This window comes from Anolis carolinensis, chromosome 5, assembly GCF_035594765.1.
Source record: "Anolis carolinensis isolate JA03-04 chromosome 5, rAnoCar3.1.pri, whole genome shotgun sequence".
Taxonomy (NCBI): Eukaryota; Metazoa; Chordata; class Lepidosauria; order Squamata; family Dactyloidae; genus Anolis; species Anolis carolinensis.
This window is the reverse complement of record NC_085845.1, coordinates 65397931-65422616: the sequence shown is the minus strand read 5'-3', so window position 1 is coordinate 65422616 and position 24686 is coordinate 65397931. Positions and strand designations below refer to the sequence as shown.

At 41.8% G+C, this 24686-nt stretch overlaps 1 protein-coding gene across 25 annotated transcripts in view; it reads right to left on the bottom strand.

Moving 5' to 3' along the window:
- Positions 1-24686, bottom strand: part of tenm3 (teneurin transmembrane protein 3) — a 1793546-nt gene that overhangs the window by 248052 nt on the left and 1520808 nt on the right. The gene's annotated exons all lie outside the window — the stretch shown is intronic.

The following is a 24686-nucleotide window of genomic DNA, read 5'->3' as shown; positions in this document are numbered from 1 at the left end:
TTATCATAAGGTGCGTCTTATAAAGCGAAAAATACGGTAATTATGATTAAGGTGGGGAATTAGGGTAGCGCTGTGCCCAAACTGATGTTCTCCTGAGGTGGTGGACAACAACCCAAAATTTTCTGGGAGATTTTGAGAATTGTAGTTCAACATATCTGGAGGGTACCAGATGGTGGAAGCTGAGTTTGAAATGCACAGAAGGAGGATGGAAAAGCAACAGAAAATTAGTTAACAGTTGTTAACGGATGTAATCCCCAAAATACCAAGCTGCTGGCAAAATCAGCCAAATTGTGGCATAATCCAGCCATTATTTTGTAGTGAGTGTTGAAAATGTTCTATATCTTATTTCAATAAAATAATATTAAACTCAACTTGGTAGACCCTTTGTTCTAAATAGCTGCTGTTTTGTTTTATTCTACAGCATTAGAAGCACCGATTAACCTCAGATGAAAAAAGAAATAGCTTAAGTGCTTTCACAAGAATGTTACCGCCTGGTTCAATATGATAAAACTTCACACCTTTTCTTTTTCTTCTGGCTTGGAAAGGAATCTCATACTTACGAATTCCAAATGATCAAAATAATTCTGCCAATTACGGTGTTTCATTCTGTTATGCATAGTCAACTATGTAATGCAATAAACTATGCCTGAATGGTCTGTTTACCCCACAGCAAGTTACAAGGAAAACTCTTTCTCCTTAAAGGACTTGTCTCTTTGAAATACACAAACTGGCTAGAAGCCAAGGGAAGCTGGTGCTTAAGAAACCAAGACTGAGCAGTGCCTGTGTGCATTTCAATCTCAGCCAACTGCAGTAAATGTTATTGGAGGTTTTGTGCTGTAAAATTGCTGCTTTCATGCCCACTGCATCTGACAATAGGAATCCTTGATCTAGCATGAGGGAAGGAGGTTGATGTGCCTTCTAGTCAAAGCTCTGCATTCCTTAAAAACTAGGGATACTACTTCAGTGTTTGCTCTTAATGGGTTAGTGACAGCAAGATTCATGTCAATGGTGCATCCGGATAGAGAAAGATACTAAATGGAGAAGTCTTTTGTAAGAGATGGGGAAAAGCAGAAAATGTATTCTTTCAAAGCTACCCTGAAGCTTTTATAGGAGAAAGGATACATACAAGGGGAAAGGTTATTGAATTAATAGCTTAAATCCATAACTTGAAAGTTTCAATTCTAATTTGAAAACACTCCTGATAGTAAAGGCAAATTTAGATTATTTATTTGCCTTTCCATTAAACACCCCATAGATTTGACACTGCAATTATTTCCAAAGCAAACATACACCTTGTAATAATCATACTTAATGTTTTAAAATCATGAGAATTAAAAAGTAGTGTATTAATTATTATTTTTTCTTCATCATATTGTAACATTGTCAATATGTTCATATTATTGTAACATTATACTTAGCTAAAAAAGACATACCATGAGGCCACTATATCTGCAGGCTCAGGATCCACGGATTACATTAGCCACAAATATAAACTACAGTAAACAACATAATACTATACACAATGGCGTACACAACACAAGTAGCCTCTGAGGAGCTCACCGGCTGCCTGCTTCTACCTTGAGAATGAGTGAGCAGAAGCCCCACAGCTGCAACCTTGAAGGTGGAAGCGGTTGCCTGACCTCCTCCCCAGAGGTAGTGATCCCAGAAAAAGCAAATCAGGTGGCCAGGACTTGCCACCACCTGCTCTACACCATTTTATTAATCTGGTCTGCAATATCCAACTTTCTTGTATCTCTGCAAGGTCCTGGAACCCAACCCACACGGATAGTAAGGGCCCACAGCAGTAGAACCCCCCCCCCCAAAGGTTTCAAATAATCTGAACTGTAGTAGTTTGCATCTGTATATATGTTCTCCTTCATATGATTTGGTTCTATCTTTCATAATTACAGGCATAAAGAAAAACATACTTGACAGTGAATGCAAATAAGTAAAGTCAAAATAGCAGCAAATACTTCATAAAATAAAACTTTAGTAGCTTCACACAGCTCATCGGCTCAATAAAAGCTGAAAAACTATATAGTTTTGCCAACAGAATTCACTCCCCAATTCCCTTTCTTTTATCTCATTTATGACCACTCACAGAACATGTGATAACATTACATTTAGGATCTTTCAATTTATGCAACATTTAGTGTTTCAAGAGTCACCGAATATTTGTAGGGAAATATAGTGAGTTTGGCTTCCTCCACCAAATTTATTTATTTATTTATTTTTGATATTTTTACCCCGCCCTTCTCCCCGAGGGGACTCAGGGCGGCTTACACAACTGGCAGGATCACTACCAGTATATCATAATACAATAAAATAATAGAACAATTAAAATAGTTAAATAACATAGTAAAATACAATATATAAAAGATTTAACACAGTGCAACGCCGAATATATATGCCAGCCATCCATCAGACCTTGTGCCTTAATCCAATCCATGTCAACACTAACTGAGTTCATTCATTAAACGCTTGTGCACATAGCCAGGTCTTCAACTTCTTTCTAAACCCCAGAAGGGATGGAGCCTGCCGGATGTCACTGGGAAGGGAGTTCCACATCTGAGGAGCCACCATTGAGAAGGTCCTGTCTCTCGTCCCCACCAGCCGCGCTTGTGAGGCAGGTGGGATCGAGAGCACGGTCTCCTCGGATGATCTTAAAGTTCTCGTGGGCTGATAGGAGGAGATGCGTTCGGACAGGTAAGTTGGACCAGAACTGTTTAGGGCTTTGTAGGTCAAAACCAGCATTTTAAATTGGGCTGGGTAGCATATTGGCAGCCAGTGGAGCTGGCTTAACAGGGGGGTGGTACACTCCCTGTAAGCCGCCCCAGTTATTAGTCTAGCTGCCGCCCGTTGTACTAATTGGAGCTTCCGGGGCGTCTTCAAAGGCAGCCCCATGTAGAGTGCGTTGCAGTAATCCAAACGGGATGTAACCAGAGCGTGGACCACCGTGGCCAAGTCAGACCTCCCAAGGAATGGGCGCAGCTGGCGCACAAGTCTGAGTTGTGAGAAGGCTCCCCTGGCCACCGCCGAGACCTGAGGCTCCAGGCTCAACTATGAGTCCAGGAGAACCCCCAGACTGCGAACCTGCGCCTTCAGGGGGAGTGTGACCCCGTCCAGCACAGGCTGTAACCCTATTCCCTGTTCAGCCTTACGACTGACCAAGAGGATCTCTGTCTTGTCTGGATTCAATTTCAATTTGTTGGCCCTCAAATTTATTTATTATTATCTTTGTCTTGTTTATGTTGATTGGCTGTAGTAAACCTGTTTGTACGTATTAAATCTTAAATATAATCTAAATCCATAATAAAAGTGAAAACCCGTATGTGTGTATGTGGCACGGGTGTCCGCTCACACAGACAGCCTCCAGCCTCCACAGACAGGCTATACTTCCCAGGCCTGAAAATACAGCAAGTCTTTACACTGACGTTACAGTTACAGCGAGTTCCATGAACATGTAGCTCAACCCCTGCCAATGTCCTTCCCAAAGACTACGGCCCACCACCCAAGGAAAGCTTTCATTTGGGGACCATTTCATCCTAGATTTTATTTTTTCTTCCACCACAGGCAGGCATCCCAGGGTTCTCCATTGGTGTGGAATTTGCATGACCCTTTCAAATCTGTCTCCACAACAAACAGAGGAGAATGGAGCTGCAACTAAATTTACTGGAGGAGTTTGGGGATTAACTGCACATGGTGGAAGTTGTAGTTCACCCTGCATCAAGTCAGAGCACTGTGACTCCTACTAGAGAATGTAGAGGAGTTGTAGTTCACTTACACCCAGAACACGCTATGAACCCAAACAATGATGGCTCTGGGCCAAACTTGCCATGCATTCCCGATATGCCCAAATTTGAATACTGGTGGGTTTGGAGGGGAATTGTCCTGGACATTTCGGAGTAGTAGGTACTGGGATTTATAGTTCACCTGCAATGAATGAGCACTCTGAACCCCTCCAATGATGGACCATGACCACACTTGGCACACAGAGCCCCCATAACCAAAACAGCATATTGGACAAGTTTGGGGGAAAGGGAGTTGTAGTTCACCTGCATCCAGAGAAACAGTGACCCCCACCGACAATGGACCGGAACCAAACTTTACACAGAGAAGCCTAATAACCAACTGAACATACTGCAGGGGTTTGTGGGAATGGGCTTTGATTTTGGGAGTTGTACTTCACCTCCATCCAAAGAGCACTCAACTCAGCCAACAACGGATCTGGACCAAATTGGCATACAGACTGAACATTGCCTGCCATGGATACTCACAAATGGTTCGGGACAATTTCCCCTGGAATTTGGGAGTTGTAGTACTTCACCCCCATCCACACAGCACTACAACCAGGCAATGACCAGCCAATGACAGATCTGGACCCCACTTGCTACACAGACCCAAAATGGCCCACTTTGAATACTGGCAGGATTTGGGGAGCATTGACCCACGATTCTGGGAATTGTAGTTCACCCACTCCTAACTGAAAATACGTAACATTCAAAGACAAATAATACCTTTATCAAATAACCCGGGCATCGCCGGGTTCCCAAGCTAGTTTTAAATAAAAAACATATTAAAGTGTTTATGCATGGAAGCCGACTGAACAGGACTGTTGACTTTATGTACTCTCTGTACAGAGGCCTTTATGGCCATTGTGCAAAGTAGGGTCCTGGGTCTTTGCTTTGATTCATTTGGGCTCTTCATTGTTCACATGAGGTTGATAGTTGGGGCTTGAATCAAAGTAAGTTGCATCTGCTGTTCTGCTCACTTGTTCCAATGCAGTCATTTTGACTCTGTTCTACTTGTCTATTCTAAGTCATAGATTTGGAAGTAGTAAAGCTCAATCATTTAGGTGTATTACTTATATTAGATTGCAATTATGGAAGCTGCAGTAGTGCTATTCTTTATGCATAATAAGGTAACTTTAAAAAACCCATAATTTCCTAGGCAAAATCACATGACACATTATGTTATTCTCCATCAATTTTATCTTGAGAACTGATGTTGGCATAGAAAGAAACTGACACGTAGGCTCTTCTACTGCCATCTGAGGGTTTTCATGAGACCTCAGTGACATAGGGAAAAGTGACAGGGAAGGAATTAAGATGAAATCCCTGACTGAGAACTTTCTTTGTATGTACTGGTGTTTTGAGAAGAGGGTTCAATTACTCTTCTTTTCTGAAGGTGATTGTGTAGTTGGTTCATGTGCATTAGAAAGTACAAATATTACATAAAGAGAATCTGGTCTACAAGTGTCATGTTGCTAACTACAAACAGCATAGAGTAGGTACACACTCTATTAAACAAACATCTGACGAACCCGTCTGTGGATTCTAATCAGGCCAATGCTTCCAAAAGCGTCAAGCTTCTTCACAAGCATTTATTGTCTGAAAATGCTATCAATTTTACCTGACAGATTTTCTTTTAAATGTGATAGTAAAGGACAGATATCACTGTATCTGTTTGCAGAGTGGTATGCACTTGGTACTATTAAAATGACAATTTGTCATATCAAATCCCTTTGAATTGTCAACAGGCTGGTAACCTGTTTTGGAATGATATTAACGATACAGACACTGTGGGTGTGAGCTACAATTAATAACGAAATAATTGATCCTCCCTTCTCTCTCAAGTTGCCAAGTAGAATGTTATTTTTAAATGCAAGCACATATAAGCTGCAGCACTTTTATTAAAACTAATTGTCCACCACTTTGTATAATTTGATTTTTGTGGGGCAAGATTGGGACAAAGTAAGAACTTCAATTTCCTCTTGAAAGAAAGTCTGAATACCCAATTAAACCAAAACAAGCACACATTTTCTTTTATATTAGAAAATCATGCTGAAAGACTTTTGGCAGAATGGTTAAAAAAGGATTATATGATAGATTAATCAAATCAAAGATCAGAAAGAGATAAAAAAAATCAACATAGCATGTGTTGGCCTTTAAAAGATATTCCATTCTCCTCATGTATGTAAAACAGAGAAATAATGTAACTATGCCTAAAGGTATTGGGCTTTTTCTTTCTCTGCATTTGTAACTAGGCAGTTGTGTGTGAACCGGTGGACCTAGATGAATTCAACATGCATTTTTGTAAAATGTTTGTGAATTGGGTAGTTTCATATGTGCAAAGGTATTCTATATTTTATATTTATAATACATACTTGACTTAACATATTTGCAATGAATAAACAGACTGAGAACTTGTGCTACAGTCAACCTAAATACAAAGCCTTCAGGTTGCGAAGGAATTCTCTTTAATGTTAACAGAGTTTAGGATTACATTTAATAGTTTTGTCTAATCCAAAGGACTTGTGGCCCTATTTTACAATAAGGTAGCAAGTAGTTTGCAATGAAAATAATGATACAAAGTGAACAAGCTTGCACAGAATGATGGAGTAGCAGAAAAATCAGAGACTTTAATACATTTGATTCACAAAGAATATGACTATCTTTAGAATATTTATATTAAATTCTGTTTTGGCCTAGATAACATTCAGCTTATATTATATAGAGCTATGTTACATTTACTTATATTCTGCCCTATCTCTCCGGAGTAGGCTTGCTCAAATAATTCGTTTTCCCCGTTTACCGTTATTGATTCGTTTTTTTCAATTGTTTTGAAACAATATCGAACCTTGGTTGTCCACACGTCTGGATATCGCGGTTTCGAATCGCGAGAGGCCGTTTTTTCTTATTTCTTCGTTTTTTTCTAAAAGAAAAAAAAGCTTTTGCAAAGCACCCAAACTCCTTTCCTTTTGCCCCTCAGCCAATGGGAGGCTCAGCCAATGGGAGGGGGCGAGGGGGAAGGAGGCCGAGGAGGAGGAGGAAGACGGAGGGGGGAAATGGCCGCCGCCGCCGCCTCGCCTCAGCTCAGTGCATTAATTAATTGGGCCTTAATGAGCCCCCTTCCAAGCCAAACCCACCAGAGAAACACCCTCAATGCAAACCTTGCAACGTCCTTCTCTCCTTCTTGGACACAAAGGCAAAGGGAGGAGGCACTTCGGGTTCCCAAGCGACCTGAAAAGAGCCATAGAGAAAGGGAGAGCCAGTGCGCATGCTCCACCCTCCAAGGCACACAAGGGGGGAGTTCGCATGGGAGCCGGAAGTGTTGGGGCCTCCGTCCCTCCCTTGCTTTTCCTCTTTGGTCTCCCTATCTTGAACACAGAACACGCATGAAAAAAAACACACCATAATTTCACAATATATAGTTTAAATAACAAAAGGAAGAGGAAGGAAGAGGCCCGGGATGCGAGGGGGTGTGGGCCAGGCCCGTCCTCGGCTGCTCCCAGGGGCCCAGATTCGCACCCTCCCTCCCCCCAATACAGGTCTCCAGTCCATACCACGCTACATGAACTTGAATGGATACTGTGGTTGTGTTGTCGAAAGCTTTCATGGCCGGGATCACACTGTTGTGGTATGTATTCCGGGCTCTATGGCCATGTGCCAGAAGCATTCTCTCCTGACGTTTCACCCACATCTGTGGCAGACATAGAGGTTTTGACGTCTGTGCGAAGCTAGGCAAGTGGGGTTTATAGACCTGTGGAATAATGTCCAGGGTGGGAGAAAGAACTCTTGTCTGTGGGAGGCAAGTGTGAATGTTGCAATTGGTCACCTTGATTAGCATTGAATAGCCTTGCAGCTTCAAAGCCTGGCTGCTTCCTACCTGGGGGAATCCTTTGTTGGGAGGTATTAGCTGGCCCTGATTGTTTCCTGTCTGGAATTCCCATTTTCTGGGTGTTTCTGGGAAGGTAATGGCACTCCATGTAGTCATGCCGGCCACATGACCTTGGAGGTGTCTATGGACAACACTGGCTCTTGGGCTTAGAAATGGAGATGAGCACCAACCCCCAGAGTCAGACATGACTGAACTTAACGTCAAGGGATACCTTTACCTTTACCTACACACACACACACACACACACACACACAAGCAGGGACTATATATATATTATATATACACAATATATATCACACACACACCAATTTAACAAAGTTTCAGCCACAAAAACAAAGTTTCTGAAGTAGAACAATGACTTTCACAGTAAAGACAACCCAATTTAACAGGAAATAAGACTTTCAAACCAGGAACAGATTACTGCAATTATTAAAAAAAGGTTTATTATAAAAGCTATGAAAATTTGCCAAAAATCAGAGGATAAGGGAAACGTTCCACATTTTGGTGAGCTATCAGTGTTAAATGTGTTCTACCACTGTACCAAGTTTGAAGAAGATCACTCAAAAAATGAGGGTGGGAGAGCCCCCTAAGTCCCCCCCCCCCTTCGGGCTGTTTTTGGGCCACCGCGCATGCGCGTACGCCATTAACGAATTAATTTAGAAAATAACGAATTTTCGTTAATTTCGAAAAATTTTGGGGGCCAAATTCGTTATTAGCAACAAAAACGAAAAAACTGCCCCCTCTAGTTTTGAAACGAGTTTAGAATCAAATTTTTCATGGATCGATCAAGCCTACTCCGGAGGGATTCAGGGCAGATTCCAAACATAAAAGGCAAACATTCAGTGCCTGAACACAACAATACGCCCATATTAACGAAAATTGACAACCCAACATATAAAAACAAATTATGGCTTAACAATTAAAATTAAATTTAAAATGTGACCTATTATATCAGACATAAAACAGAACATCGAACAGAAGCCTTCCCAGTTCCTTTTTACCAGTGTTTTGCATGCAGTCAGTTGAACAAGTAGGCATTATTGGTGTGCATTTTGTAGCCCCTACTTTCTACTGGGTTTTTAGGCCAGTGTAGATGGACCCTAAGGTGGGCTTTTAATGCATTGTGGTACCATTTCTGAGGCTTGCATACAGTCTTTTAATGAATTCAATGCTTGTAACTTTTTAAATTTTAAGTGCATAGAAAAGCTTTTATATTTACACATTTATTGAAGACTTTCTATAGTTTTTAATTTGTATTCATTATCCATGTATTCAACCATCCATGGCTTGAAAATATTCAACAATAAAAAAATCCAAAAATCAAACCTAGATTTTGCCATTTTATATCAGGGAAACATTTTACTATTCATTGTTCATAAAGGGAGTTGAGCATCCACAAATTTTAGAGCCCACAGGGGGTACTGGAACCAAACCCCACTGGATACTGGGGGCCTGCTATACCTATTTACTTTGATCAAATAATGGTAATTCTGTTGCTTTAATAAAATATAGATGCACTTTTTGTCTCTACTCATGGAATGTAAAATACCTGGAAGAGTATCCAGTCTATCTTTTGAGACTATGAATGTGTATTCCCTAATCCTTTGAATTTTAAAAATGTAGGAAGTTCAATAGTGTATTTCTTTTCCCTTGGGGAATGATCATACTTCCTAATAGAATTCAGTGGCAGGAAGATTTTATTAGGCTGCCTGTATTTTCTTTTCAAAAGTTTTATTGCTCACAAATATATCACTGTTCATGGCATATACTCCCCCACCCCTTGAAAATGTTCAATTACTGTCATTTTTAGCCAAAATATACAGAACATATCCAGCTTCTTGAAGCTGACTGTATGTACTAATACATTTATATTCACGATAAGCTTTGTTAGGCTTTATTGAGTGCTTTTAAACCAACAATACTTTTCCATTGTAAGCAAAGGGTATAAACAGTAGAAATAAAGATGGCTCCTTTCAGCAACACATTTTCAGTCATACCACAATACTGTGGGCTGTTGAACAAGCACATAAAATTGAAAGTTTGTTTCATATTTGCTCTTTACAGCCACATATACACTATTCATTATATACCACAACCTGAATTTTAGTTATTTCTCTTGCAACACAGTATTAAAAGATACTTAGGCACTACTAATTTACTATTTATTTTAAAATATTTATATACTGTCCTTCTGATTTGTGACCTCATGACATTTTATGAATACAAAACAATAAAAACTCCATAAAATCAAATTAAAGATTTGACAACAAAATAAATGTGATGACTCATGGGCCATGTAGTCCCGTTCCTAGCGCTGTTGTGGCAGATGAAGAGGAAAACTTGGGTTTTCCACCATTTCAGCCAGAATTGGAACTTTCCCAGCCAGAACTGGAGCCCTTGCACCTGCAGGAGGTTTGTCTTCCAGAAATCTGCCAAACAAGCCCTGAGTCAAAATCTCCCCCATTTTCTCGCCGTAGTTATTATCAACAACAAAAAGGAGTTCAACAGGCTAATCGCAGAAGCCTGAGAATCGCAGCCAGGCATTCAGCTGATTAAGACTGCTTTCATGAGAACCTTTAGGGAGTCATGCATCTGGACACAGAGATTGACTTTCGGTTCTGGTTCCCCAGAGAAGTGTTCTTTGGTGGGAAAACGGGACCCTATTTAGGTTCCTTGCCCTGAAGGAATTTTGCGGAGTCAATTCGTCAGCTACTGGAGTAGGTTGTGTGTGCCTTTCCCGTTTCCAAGCCTCGTTCCTGTTTCCAAGCCTCGTTCCCGTTTCCAAGCCTTCGTTCACGTTTCCAGCCTTGTTTTGCTTCACGGACCTTACCTTGCTTCCCGGACCTTGCCAAGTATTTACCACGGATCTTGTCCTTGTTTCTCGTTCCTTGTTGCCTTGTATCAAGCCTTGTGTTCCAAGAATCAAGTTTACTTCCTAGCATCACATCAAGTTCCTTGGATTAAGAACCTTGTCATCTCCCCTCACTTTGCTTGGCAAAGTGGGTGTTTCAGTTATTGGATTACAACTTTGGACCTTAATATTTCATATTGGACATTGTTTCTTTGGACTAATTTTGACCTTTCCTGAAAGGTCTACTTCTGAACTATTTCCTACACTTGCTTTTATTAACTTTATATATTTCCTTAATAAAGATATTAGATAGATTCTGGCCTCTGTGTTTGGTTATTGGTGCTCTGCAGCCTGGGTCGCGACAGTTTGACTCTGCCACCCTAAGCACCAATTAACCTAGGCCAGAATGTCTACCGGAGCCGGACCGGGTGGCCAGCCGCTCAGCTACACCATCGACAAGGATGAAGTGGACCGAATCCGTGATAAGCTCAATGCGCAGGAGGGAGAAATAAGGGGCCTGAAGGAGCGCGGGGTCCGTCTCCCGGCCTTGGCGTTGCCGACCAAGTTTTCTGGAGAAGCTTCTAAGGTTCATGTTTTCCGTCGCCAATGCCAGGCTTATATAGAGGCCCGTAATGCCGAGTTTCCCCAAGAAGACATCAAGGTGGCGTGGATTTACAGTCTCCTAGACGGGCCAGCGGCCAACTGGGTGACGGCACTGTTCGACCAAGTCTCCCCACATCTGAGATCAGCGCAACACTTCTTGGATCACCTTAAGGCGACTTGGGGGATCGAGGACAATTTGGAGGCGGCCGGCCACAAACTCCGGCGCCTCTCCCAAGGGGACAGACCCTTGTCCCAATACATAGCCGAGTTCCGAGTGCTGGCCCATAACACCGGCTGGAACGACATAGCCCTCAGAGGACAGTTTCGGGAGGGTCTCAACATCGAGATGCTGGAGGAAATCTCCAAGGTGGATCCCCCCCACTCTCTTGAAGGACTCATTGAACAATGTTTACGAGCTGAAGTCATGCTTGCCAATAGAAAGCAATGGATCCGAGGCCAGAGCGGTAGGGCTGGAGCGAAACCTCCCGCTCCCGCCGGCATCCAACCGCGTCCAATGTGGAGGGCCCCGCCACCAGCCCCATACCCCAGAGGGAGCGAGGAGGTGCCGATGCAGCTGGGCAATGTGCGTCCCAGGTTAGATGTTGCCGAGAAGGCCCGCCGCCAACGCCTAAATCTCTGCTGGTACTGCGGAAACGGGGGCCACTTTGCAAGAGAGTGTCCAGCCAAAGGGAAGCCCGCCGCCCATCTGGCGGCGGCGTCCTCCACGGAGGCGAAGACGTCTGAGGCGGCTGGCGCGAAGCCGGCGGGGGAAGCCAGCGACCGGGCGTAGAGAGGCTCGCCAACCCGGTCAAAAACCCCACTCAAGAGCCGCCAACCGGGGTCCTATTTCTCCTAGTGGTCACCCTGTGGTCAGCAAAAAAAGGACCCGTCATGATCCATGCCATGATAGACTCAGGAGCCACTAACAATTTCATTGATAGAGAGTATGCCGACTCTCTGGGATTACAATATCATGATTTCAAGAACGCCCGTGTGGTGCAGGCCATCGATGGCCGCCCCCTCAAGACAGGTCCAGTAAGTCAATGGTCAGAACCCACCAGAATGTGGATAAGGGAACACACGGAAGAGATTTCCTTCTTTGTTACCGAGGTTCCCCATTTCCCTGTGATTTTGGGAATTCCATGGCTGACCCTCCACGACCCAAACATCTCCTGGTCCAACAGAGAACTGCAGTTTGCTTCAAAATATTGCCAAAACCATTGTCTTGTAGCCAAGGTCTGCCATACCACAGACGCCGAGCCCATCATCACCTTGCCCAAGAAATACTCAGACTTTTGGGATGTATTCAATGAAAAAGAAGCCGAGAGACTACCCCCGCATAGACCTTATGACTGTGCCATTGATTTGGTGGAGGGGGCCCCGATCCCGCGAGGGCACCTCTACTCCCTGACTGAACCAGAGCAAGAAGCTCTCAGGGAGTTCTTAGAGACAAACCTCCGCAAGGGGTTTATCAGACCCTCTCAATCCCCAGCCGCTTCCCCAGTGATGTTTGTGAAAAAGAAGTCAGGGGACCTCCGCTTGGTGGTGGACTATAGGGCATTGAACAATATCACTAAACGAAACCGATATCCCCTGCCTTTGATCTCGGACCTCTTAGACCGGCTTCGAGGGGCCAAGGTTTACACCAAACTGGATCTTCGAGGAGCTTACAATCTAATTCGCATCAGGGAAGGGGACGAGTGGAAGACCGCCTTCCAGACTAAATTCGGTTTATTCGAGTCCCGGGTCGCCAACTACTACCGCAAGTTCATTCCAGACTTTGCCCGCTGGTCTGATCCAATCACCAGCTGCATCCGTGGGAAACAGCCTTTCCGCTGGACGGAACAAGCAGAGAAAGGATTCCAGCAACTAAAGAAATTATTCACGTCCCAGCCAATCCTTCAGCACCCAGATCCTGAAACCCCTTTTGTCGTGCAGGCGGACGCCTCCGATGTGGCAATTGGGGCTGTACTCCTACAACCAGTGGGAGACCATCTTCACCCTTGTGCCTTCTACTCCCGTCAACTGACCGCTCCAGAGAGAAATTACACTATTTGGGAAAAGGAACTTTTGGCCATAAAGGCAGCCTTTGAAACTTGGAGACATTGGTTAGAAGGGGCCAAATTTCCCATTGAGGTCCATACTGATCATCGGAATCTAGAGCATCTAAGAACTGCCCGCAAGCTGAATCAGAGGCAGCAACGCTGGGCTTTATTCTTTGAACGTTTTAACTTCCAAATCCATTATGTAACCCCAGCCCAGACCAAGCAAGCAGATGCTCTGTCACGGAAACTGGAATATGCTGCAGGGCACAAAGAGACCTTTGAGTCCCAACTGCTGCAGCCCGAGAACTTTGCCACGCTCACAGTGGGAAACACCAAATCCACTCCAATTGAATCAACTCCCTCTACTCCAGGGCCCCTTTGTGCTCAAGAAATCAGGGCCAGTCAACAAGCAGATGCCTAGGCTCAGGACCAACTTCGCCAAGGACTACATTTCCCCTTTTCGCTTAAGGATGGGTTACTTTGCTATAGAAATCATGTCTACATCCCTCCAGGACCGGGCAGGGAAAAGGCACTTCGTCTGTGTCATGACTGCAAGCCAGCAGGGCATTTCGGACTATTTAAAACCATGCATTTAATCCTAAGAGATTTCTGGTGGCCCAAGATCCGCAAGGATGTGGAAAAATATGTCAATACCTGCCCAGTATGCCAGCGCTCCAAGACAAGAAGGGAAAAGCCCTCAGGGCTTCTGCATCCCCTTCCTACCCCATCTCGCCCATGGGAAATAATCTCTGCGGATTTTATCACTGATCTACCACCTTCCTGTGGATTCACCACGATCCTAGTGGTGGTGGACCTTTTTACCAAGTTAGCCCATTTCATTCCCTGCGATGGCCTTCCCACGGCCAAAGAGACTGCAGACTTATTCCTTCAACATGTTTTCAGATTGCATGGGTTGCCCAAGAGTTTGGTCACAGACCGTGGGTCCCAATTCACCTCTCGTTTCTGGAAAGCACTACAAAAACTATTGGGCATAGACTCACGGTTATCTTCGGCTCACCATCCCCAAACGGATGGGCAAACTGAGCGCACCAATGCCACTTTGGAACAATACCTTCGCTGTTATGTGAACTACCAGCAGGACAATTGGGCTTCCCTGTTACCGCTGTCAGAGTTTGCCTATAACAATGGTGTCCAGGCTTCAACTAAAGAAACCCCGTTCTTTGCAAACTACGGCTTCCATCCACGTTTCTTTCCCTCTGTCATTGAAACCTCAGAAGTTCCCGCAGCAGAGGACTGGCTACAGGAACTCACAGCGGTGCATCAACTTTTGATCCAGCAACTAGACCAAGCCAAGGAGGACTATAAACGCCACGCTGACAATCATCGCCAGCCGGGCCCCGAAATCAAGGTAGGAGACCGGGTTCTTCTGTCCACCCGCTTTTTGCCCTCCCATCGCCCTTGCCGGAAGTTAGATGCCCGTTTCATTGGACCCTATCCAGTGGTGGCGCAACTTAACCCCGTGACTTTCAAACTTCAACTCCCGCGCTCTATGCGCATTCACCCAGTATTTCATCGCTCTCTGCTCCTTCCGGCGGATGGTGTGCGCCCTGATGTAGACCGGCCGGCCCCCACTCCTATTCTGGTGGATGGGGAGGAGGAATTCGAGGTTCAGGACATCTTGGATTCTCGCTTTCACCGCCGCCGCCTTCAATATCTCATTGACTGGGTGGGTTTTGGTCCCGAGGAACGTTCTTGGGAAGACGCTTCCACAGTCCATGCCCCCGATTTAACCCGCCGCTTCCATCAGACCTACCCCGCCAAGCCGCGGCCTCGCGCCTCGGGGAGAGAGCCCTATGTTGAGAGGGGGCTTGAGGAGGGGGATAGTGTGATGACTCATGGGCCATGTAGTCCCGTTCCTAGCGCTGTTGTGGCAGATGAAGAGGAAAACTTGGGTTTTCCACCATTTCAGCCAGAATTGGAACTTTCCCAGCCAGAACTGGAGCCCTTGCACCTGCAGGAGGTTTGTCTTCCAGACTTTATATATTTCCTTAATAAAGATATTAGATAGATTCTGGCCTCTGTGTTTGGTTATTGGTGCTCTGCAGCCTGGGTCGCGACAATAAATCAACTGAGATGTTGTCAGAATATAAAAGCAGAATGATATTAATAGACAGCAACAAAACTTTAAATAGTAACAGCAAAGAGGAAAATAAAAGCTAAGATATGAATGTCTACGAGTAAAAGAAAATATATTTACTTGGTATCTACATGATGTCAGTGAATCTTACTTTGGACATACATCTTCTAGAGTGGACAGTACTTTAGCAGTTTACCCATTACACCATGCAGAGCGGTAAAACCCATGAGTCTAAAGATAAAGGTTATAATAGAGTAGGAAAATATAGAAGTAGCTACTCATGTATACTTCTATTACAATTAAAGTAGCTGCTGAAAAAGTTACCCAAGGTATTCCTACCAGAAGTATGTATTTCATAAAGATAAAAAAAGTACAATGCATTAGCTAGCCCTGATGGAAGCTATCCCATAACCAATCTCCTAAGGTCTCATTACTCATAGCTATTCTAGCAAGTTGCAATCAAATAGAATAGAAGCTACCCTTTAAAAGAAAACTCCCCCCATCCTCCCCATCCCATTAAAAAAGTTTTTTTAGAGTGTAAGCCTGTGGACACTGGCTATCTTGTTTTTATTGACTGTATATATTTGGGTAGTTAGCACAGGAGTAAACTGCTCTAAGTCAATGTTGAATGGCAGCTGGGATGAAAGAAATATTAATTTGATTCACATTTCATTTCATTCTGCACTTCTTAAATCAATATGCACACCAAAACACAATCATCCTTTGATATTTATATTTCTCTAAATTTTGCAGTGTAGTTCTCCGATTAAAAAAAAAAGTATATGAAAAGGCCTGTATTATACAATGTGTAAATAAATTCATTGTTGTACCTTCTAAAAATGATGACCATGTAATTAAAAAAGCAGAAAAATGGCTTTCGAAAACAGGGACTGAAGATGAATGTGTAAACAAGTACATGATAAGATGGGCACAAAAATTTGGACACTATGTTGATATGGATATATAGGGATAAATGCAGCCCAAAGATACAAAATCAACTTTGTGCAGTGATTTAAAAGCATATGTAAGAAGGTGAAAAGTTACAAGTCTACGATTTATATGTCAATTCAGAAAATTTTAAAAGTTGAATTTGTAAGATCACCAGAAATGCTTTTCTTGGACATAATGGCTAAAGAACTATAAGGGAAATACGGATTATTTCTTTGAAACATGATAAAAGGTAAAGGTTTCCCATGACGTTAAGTCCAGTCATGTCTGACTCTGGGGGTTGGTGCTCATTTCCATTTCTAAGCCGAAGAGCCGGCGTTGTCCGCAGACACCTCCAAGGTCATGTGGCCGGCATGACTGCATGGAGCGCTGTTACCTTCCCGCCGGAGCAGTACCTATTGATTTAATCACATTGGTATGTTTTCGAACTGCTAGGTTGGCAGAAGCTGAAACATGATAATACAGTAGAGTCTCGCTTATCCAACACTCGCTTATCCAACGTTCTGGATTATCCAACGCATTTCTGTAGTCGATGTTTTCAATAAATTGTGATATTTTGGTGCTAAATTCGTAAATACAGTAATTACTACATAGCATTACTGTGTATTGAACTACTTTTTCTGTCAAATTTGTTGTATAACATGATGTTTGGGTGCTTAATTTGTAAAATCATAATTTAATTTGATGCTTAATAGGCTTTTCCTTAATCCCTCCTTATTATCCAACATATTCACTTATCCAACATTCTGCCGGCCCGTTTATGTTGGATAAGTGAGACTCTACTGTAGCAGCAAAAACATTATTTGCTCAGATTTGGAAATAGACTGAAGCACAAACAACAGAAAAACAGATTGGAAAAAATGGGTAAAGTCACTTGATGGTCATCCATCAATGGGAAAAAGATGCTTATAAGCTCTGACAATACCACCAAGGTCTGTATTACCACACCTGTGTTTACAACCTACAGTATGGTGATATTTGAGTTAACCATATTATCAGATAATCATAATGTAGGTGCAATGAAAGAAACTTTCATTCATTTTTAACGCAGAAAATATGATGTAAAATGTTTTCAAGTATTTAATATCCATGCTTTTTGTTCTCAAAATAATAGGTACAACCATTCTAAAAGAGGATTAGGGTTGCAATGTATGTGAAGGAGGCTAAATTCTTTCTCTGTGTGTGCTTTGGTTTCACAAAAAAAAGTACTCATTCCACAGCTGTTATAAGTGTTCTCACTGGAAACCTCCCTACTGGGTTAATAAGAGCTTTGGGGGAGGGGATTTAATATAATATTGAATGCTTTTCAATTTTGATTAAAAAATAAAATGCAACCACTCAGCAAATGCTAAACAAGGAAATGTTTCATCTCTATGTGAGAAACAGACTGGGCTTTTCTGTTCAAAGACTCCAATGTTACATATGGCCAAAATAGCCTCTAACCCTGGTTTCTTTTTCACACCTGCTATTTAAAGAGCAAAGCTTGTCTTCATCATCAAATGCATTTAATGATATATAGATGGTGGCTCTCAGTTCAGGCAATGGAATTTAGCACAATAGCTACATTACTAATGTGCTTGCGGAGGACAGCTAGTGTGCATGTATGCATATGTGTGTACACAGAAGATATTGAAAAAAAAATCCAGAGTAGGGAAGAGAGAGCCAACAACTGCTAGCAATTTTAAATTGTGGAATTTTCTTGCATATGACATGGCAACGATGATCAGCTAGATGGTTTGAAAAGAAAAATAATCATAGAAAAAATGATTATAATAGGCAAATAGTCATGCTCTCTCCAGGATCTCCAACTGTGCCTGTTCCTTGAGATGTTGGATCTAGCTATGGTGATAAATGCCTCAGTTACATCTCATCCAGATTATTATAACATGCTTAATGCGAGTCTGTCTTTGAAGAGTTTTCAGAAACTACATTTTGGTCCAAACAGCTGCAACGAGATTGTTAACTTCCTTACTACAACAGTTCCGCTGCCTGCCAGCCCATTTCCACACACAATTTGAAGTGCTTATCATATGGCTCAGGTCCAGATTATTTAGAGAAACATATTCTACCATATGAACCCATTCATGTTTTGAAGCCTTCTGGGTGGAACCTTCTTTCTGTCTCACAACCTACAAAGATTCATCTGATAGGAACGTGAGGGCCCATTCAGACAAGCCCATATCCCAGGACCTGTCTCAGTTTTACCGGAAGCATCCAAATGATGCTTCAGGTAACACGAAGGTTTCCTTGGTTTGTTCCGAATTAATTAAATGCCTGATAATATCCAGGTCTTAAGGTTAGATATGGGTCTTACAAGATGTTGGCTTTGTGGGCGATTGGACCCGGGGACCATGTCACAATCCACAAAGCCATCTCGGGTTTTCGGGCTCCTGGAGCTCGAAAGACAGAGAGGACACCCACTCCCTTCCCCCGAGCCCCAAATTTCCCTCTAAAAGTTAAGTAAAATGTATCTGGCTGCCATAAATTCCATTTTTGGTATATTCTTATTTGGTATTAAGTTTACAGTTAGGTTGTTTTATATTGTTTAATGTACCTCGTTTTGATGTAACTTGTTGATATGTTTGTTGGCATTGAATGCCTGCCATATGTGTTGGAATCCGCCCTGAGTCCCCTCCGGGAGATAGGGTGGTCTATAAATAGTTTTATTATTGTTGTTGTTGTTGTAAGTTCCCTCTTCCTCGCTCCCTCTCTCCTTAGCATCCTCACTCCTGGCACGTCATTTCCTTGCTCTAGGAGGACATGAAGAGGGAACTTATGGTGGCCAGGTACTTTTTAACTTTACTTTCAGGGGGAAATTGGGGGGCTTCAGGATGGCTGCATGCCAGGGTTTGGGGCAGCATAGAACCTGAAATCCGCACCAAAGCAGGTTTTTAAAACTCGCTTTGGTGTGGATTTTAGTTCTGTATGGAAATGCTTAGAGAGAGCAGTTTATATGGTAGGTGTGTGCTCCCAGTCTCTGGAATCCCTCTCCCAGAGAGGTTACACTGATATCCTCTTTGCTATCTTTCTTCAAGGAGGTAATTTTTTTTTTTGGCAGACTTCAGAAACCAGAGTGCACAAAGCAGAAGGCCCCTGCCTAATGTGCTACTTTTCTTTATGTTTAGGTTTTAAAGGGTTTTTTTTAACTAAAATAATTGCATAATTTAATTTATATATTGTGATTTTTTGCTATGTTTGTTTTCATTATTATAAGCCAACTTGAATCCGGAATTGGAAAAAGCTTTGATATAAATAAATACAATAACATTTAACAAGTACAACTATCAGTTGTGGCACTTGTGTGGCTTCTGGGGGAGAGAACAAGTAACTAGGGACAGCTCCATCATGCATTGGTTCCCAGTGCATGGTGAGACCACCACCCCCATTCTGTGGCCTCTGAAAGAGGACAGTATCCAGCATCTTCTGGACATAATCCCTTTCCCCAATGCCATCTCCTTTTTCTTGTGTTTCATGTCTTTTTGGATTGTAACTCTGAACATAGGGAACTGTCAAACTAACAATTTGTAAGCCATTTTTATAAATCTAGCACAACTTATTGTTTCATTATGCAACCCTCTCTCCCATCTAAAGGCCCCTTACAGACAGGGCAAAATTCCAAAAGGAATTGAATTTTAAATCCCAGTTCTTCTGGGGATTTAAACCACACAGTGGGCCCAAATTCAGGAATTTTGCAGGGGGGTGGGTGGCTAGATGCCTCCCCCTCCCTGTCCTCCATTTCCCCTTCAACTTACGAGAGGAAGACTTGGACGGAGGCCTCAAACCCCTTTTCTTGTCCCTTTCCCTCGGAAGAGCCAACAGAGAGCTTTGGGAAGGGGAGAGGGTATTCCTCTTCCAAGGCCCTCTGTTGGCTGTTCGAGGGGGGAGAAGAAAAATGCCTGCAGGCCTCAATTAGAGATTTCCTCCAGTAGGCTGTGGGGGAAATGGGTAGGTAGGGAGGGGGAGGCTGACAGTGCAATTTTTCTTCTCCAGGCTGCCTAAGCCTGATGAGGAGAAATGACTGTGAAAACAGACACTGGGATCCCGGAAATTGATCCCAGATGTCTGTTTCCACAGGCCCCATACCTCCAAAGATCTGGACCTTCAGGGTAGGTATTATTTAAAATCTGGATTAAACCTAGTAAGCCCGCATATTAGGGCTGTGTAGATGGGGCCTTAGAAACATACACAAATTATATTTTTCTACCTCAGTCTAAAACTAAAATTGTTACAGAAAACAGGACAAGTTGAAGAGGAGAGGATGTAGTAAAATAACATTCTATATCAGCACCATGCTTCCAGATGAAGAAGCATGAGGTCTAGTAGTAAAGCTCCTTGGATTTTACTGGTTGCTGTTGCCTTCAAATCCAGTCTATGCTTTTCTGTTTGTAGCGATATCTTAGATCTATACCATGATTCTTCCAAAGATTTTTGAAAGTTGAGCATGTTTGCAAAACCGTTTTCATGCTTTGAAAAAAAGTTTTCTCTACTCTGTTTTTTAAAAAATGCTTAAGGGTTGCCATAGTGCAAAAGCGTCAATTCACTATAGCATCATAAAAAAACAAAGAGGAGGAACACTCTTATATTTCTCAGAATAAAAAAGGGAATTCATTCCAGGGTCAGAATAAAATGTTGGCTGGTGCCAGGAACTGCAAGAACAGACAGAACAAAAGAATCAGTTTGGAAATTAAACATCTCCAAGAACCATAGCAATAATTACTGTAACCTCTCAAATACACTTGCCCCATCTGGGGAAATTAACAGAATAACATTCAGTAGCTCTTTCTTTGGTGGAAAATGCAGAATAAATAAATATATACATATACATATACACACACACACATATACATACACACATATATCTACCCCATGTCTTCGATTCATATATATATATATATATATATATATAGAGAGAGAGAGAGAGAGAGAGAGAGAGAGAGCGCACGCACCTATGATTCTAAGATGCACTCTGTTTTTAGAGATGTTTATATGCGCGGGGGGGGGGCGCGGGGGGGAGTGCATCTTAGAATGACTCAATATGGTCTGTGTGTGTGTATATATATATATTTATATTCCCAGTCAAATTTGGAAAGCAATTATATTAACAGGATCTCAAAAATATGAATATCAATACAGTAGAGTCTCACTTATCCAACACTCGCTTATCCAACATTCTGGATTATCCAACGCATTTTTGTAGTCAATGTTTTTAATATATTGTGATATTTTGGTGCTAAATTCGTAAATACAGTAATTACTACATAGCATTACTGTATATTGAACTACTTTTTTTACTGTTTTGGTGTTTAATTTGTAAAATCATAACCTAATTTGATGTTTAATAGGCTTTTCCTTAATCTCTCCTTATTATCCAACATATTCGCTTATCCAATGTTCTGCTGGCCCATTTATGTTGGATAAGTGAGACTCTACTGTAATAATTTTGTTTAAATTGTCATCAAAGTAATAAGAAAGTTCTTTGTATCATATAGTATCAGTTGCCTCAGATCAATGACTTTGGGGTTTTATTACATTTTTGTTTTACATTATACACCAGAAAATGAGAGATTACTTGTGAAATTATATGCTGCCATATTTAATAATAATTCGGATTCTCATCAACATGTGTTAATTGAGCCACGCTATGATTGCTAGTAAAATTACTACTGCTACATTTCTCTTTGAAGAATACTGTTTGTAATCCCTATTTTAAGTATTTTATCAGTATTCTTAAAAGCAATAATTAAATGTGGAAATAATAGAAATAATACTAAAAAATCTAACCACAGTGAGAATTTTCTTAACCACATGAACACTTGAATGGGACCTCCTGAAAGTGCTAAACCTGATCTAAAACTGACATAGTACTGTAGAGAAAGATGAAAAGAACCTTGTGGTAGGGGTAGGACATCCAACAGGGTAACAGTTAACCCAATAGCATTGCAGCCTTACTTTCTGACAACTGCTTTTCTCAAAGAGAAGAGAAAAGGGTCTATCTACAAAGATGCCTTAATGCTGGATTTTCTGGGATGCATATGGTTCAAAAGATATGCAAATTGCCTCCCCAGCTACCTGACCAATGCTTAGGGATATAATTCTTCACTATTTTTTCTGAAGGAAACAATGAATACTTGTATTACCATTTACCTGCTGCCAGAATTATTTGAAAATCATGCCATTTTAAAACACTGCTTTATTTCTTCGATTGTAAGACACCATCGATTGTAAGACACACCCTAATTTCAGTACCACCTTTACCAACAAAAATACATAAGATACACCTGCCTCATTTTTAAGGATGTTTATATAGGAAAAAAGTGTCTTAGAATTGAAGAAATACAGTAGTCAATGCATTCTGTGCAAAATTCATTTGTGCTTGCTTTGCACAGAAGAATGCATTTTCTTCACAGAAAATAATTATTTCTGACCAAGGATATTATTTAAAATGTGTGCAGAAATCTAGAATTATGTGTCAGCAGAAATATTAATCCTACAGAGATAATGCTGCCTTTTGGCCAAAACCATGCGTGAAGCTTTCACAGAACATGTCCCAAACTGCAAACAGTTCATTAGCTCAGGATTTTTCTCATAAAGGTTTAATACACTTTCGGAATATTCATTCCATCTCTAAATTGACTACATTTTTCAAGCATGACAAATCCTTACCAAATGTTCCAGATGAGTATTGGGAACTGGGTAGCACTCCAGATGCTGTGGAATGCCTAGTATTCCTCACCACTGCCTAAGCAGGCTAGGTGCCTGGAACTGGGGTCACAAGGCCACACAGTCCCCATCCCTGCTCAGACGCATTTGGACGTTCTCTCTCTCTCTCTTTTAGAGACAATCCTTTGCTTCTTTTGCTGCTGCACTGTCAGCTTGAACTATAAAAGTTGGAAACTTTCTAAACTTATGAATGATTCCCAATGTACTACTTGCAATAATTAAACTGTAAGTCATAGGGCTGGAATGTGTCTGGATTTAGTCATGCTTAAGAGTGGACCCACTGAAATTAATGGGATTTAAACCAATCATGACTACTTTGAGCTAGCTTCAGTATGGCCCAAAAAAACTATATTTTACTATCGATATGCATATATAATCTAGAACTATCAAAATACTGCATTTAACTAGAAATATACTCTTTTATAGTTGTGTTACTACAAAGTTTATAAACCTTTAAGCTTATCAGCTTTAAAAAAGACCTACAAGTGACTAGAACAAAGCCACTTAAGGCTAGTCCTTCAAATCCTGCTTGAGTACAGCACCCATAGTGATGATGGCCAGTGGTCTGGGATATTGGGAGTAGCAATCTAGAAAAGTGGGAGGACACTAGGTTGCCTGTCTATGCTGTAGTTTTATTTCATTTCATTTATACACCCAAATACACACTTCCCAGGAAATACCTTATATACTCATGTATATGTCTAGAAATTTTAGTCAAAAAATCAACCAAAAAACCTGGGATGACTTATCGATGAGTCAATGTGAGCACTGCACCTTACCTCTTATCAAACAAGGAATCAGCTCATTCTCTGAGTAGAGTAGCAAAAGGTAAAGCTTAGCCCATCCCCAGAGGACCTACAAGAAGCACTGACCCTCTACACTTTCTCTGCCATGAAGTTACTTCTGGCCTTTTGGATGCCTGAGTTGGGAATTTATTTATTTATTTAATTTATATACCACTCTTCTCCCTCAGGGGGACCCAGAGCGGTCTTACATAATGGCAAGATTACTGCCACATATAATACAAAATATAGTAAAAACAAACAATCATAAAACACACTTAAAAACCAATATCATACTCAATTAAAACAATAAAACACTGTGTGACCGTTACAACAGGGCCAGTAACATTGGGTCAAACGTCAGAGTCAGTCTGTATTCAACTTCACATTAATCCAACAAATACATCAGGTTAAATCAACTCGTATCCTGGAATGGGCCAAAAGCTTGGGCCTACATCCAGATCTTCAGCTGCTTCCTAAAAGACATGAGTGAGGGGGCTTCCATAATCTCCCTTGGCAAGGAGTTCCACAGCCATGAAGCCACCACCGAAAAAGCCCTGTCTCTTGTCCCCGCCAAACGCACCTGTGACAGCGGCGGGACCGAGAGCAGGGCTTCACTCGAACTTCTTAATCTGCGGGGCGGCTCAGAGGAGGAGAAATGGAGGCAGCTGAACCTCTGAGGTAGCACTGGTGCTTTCTCCTCTCTGAAATGACCCAAAATGGTATCAAAATCCGTATTTTTGGCCCCAAAACCTGCCCTTGACTTGTACATAAGGTTGACTCACACAGGAGTATATACGCTAAGCCCCAGTGCGTTAAATAGAGCTCATTTTTGAATGGACATGTAGAAAATTGCACTGTAAATTAAGTAGATGTTTATTGCAAATTATGACATTCTATGCAATTGAGAACTAGTGATTCCTATGTAATTAAATGGTTATTACATGCAGATTAAATTA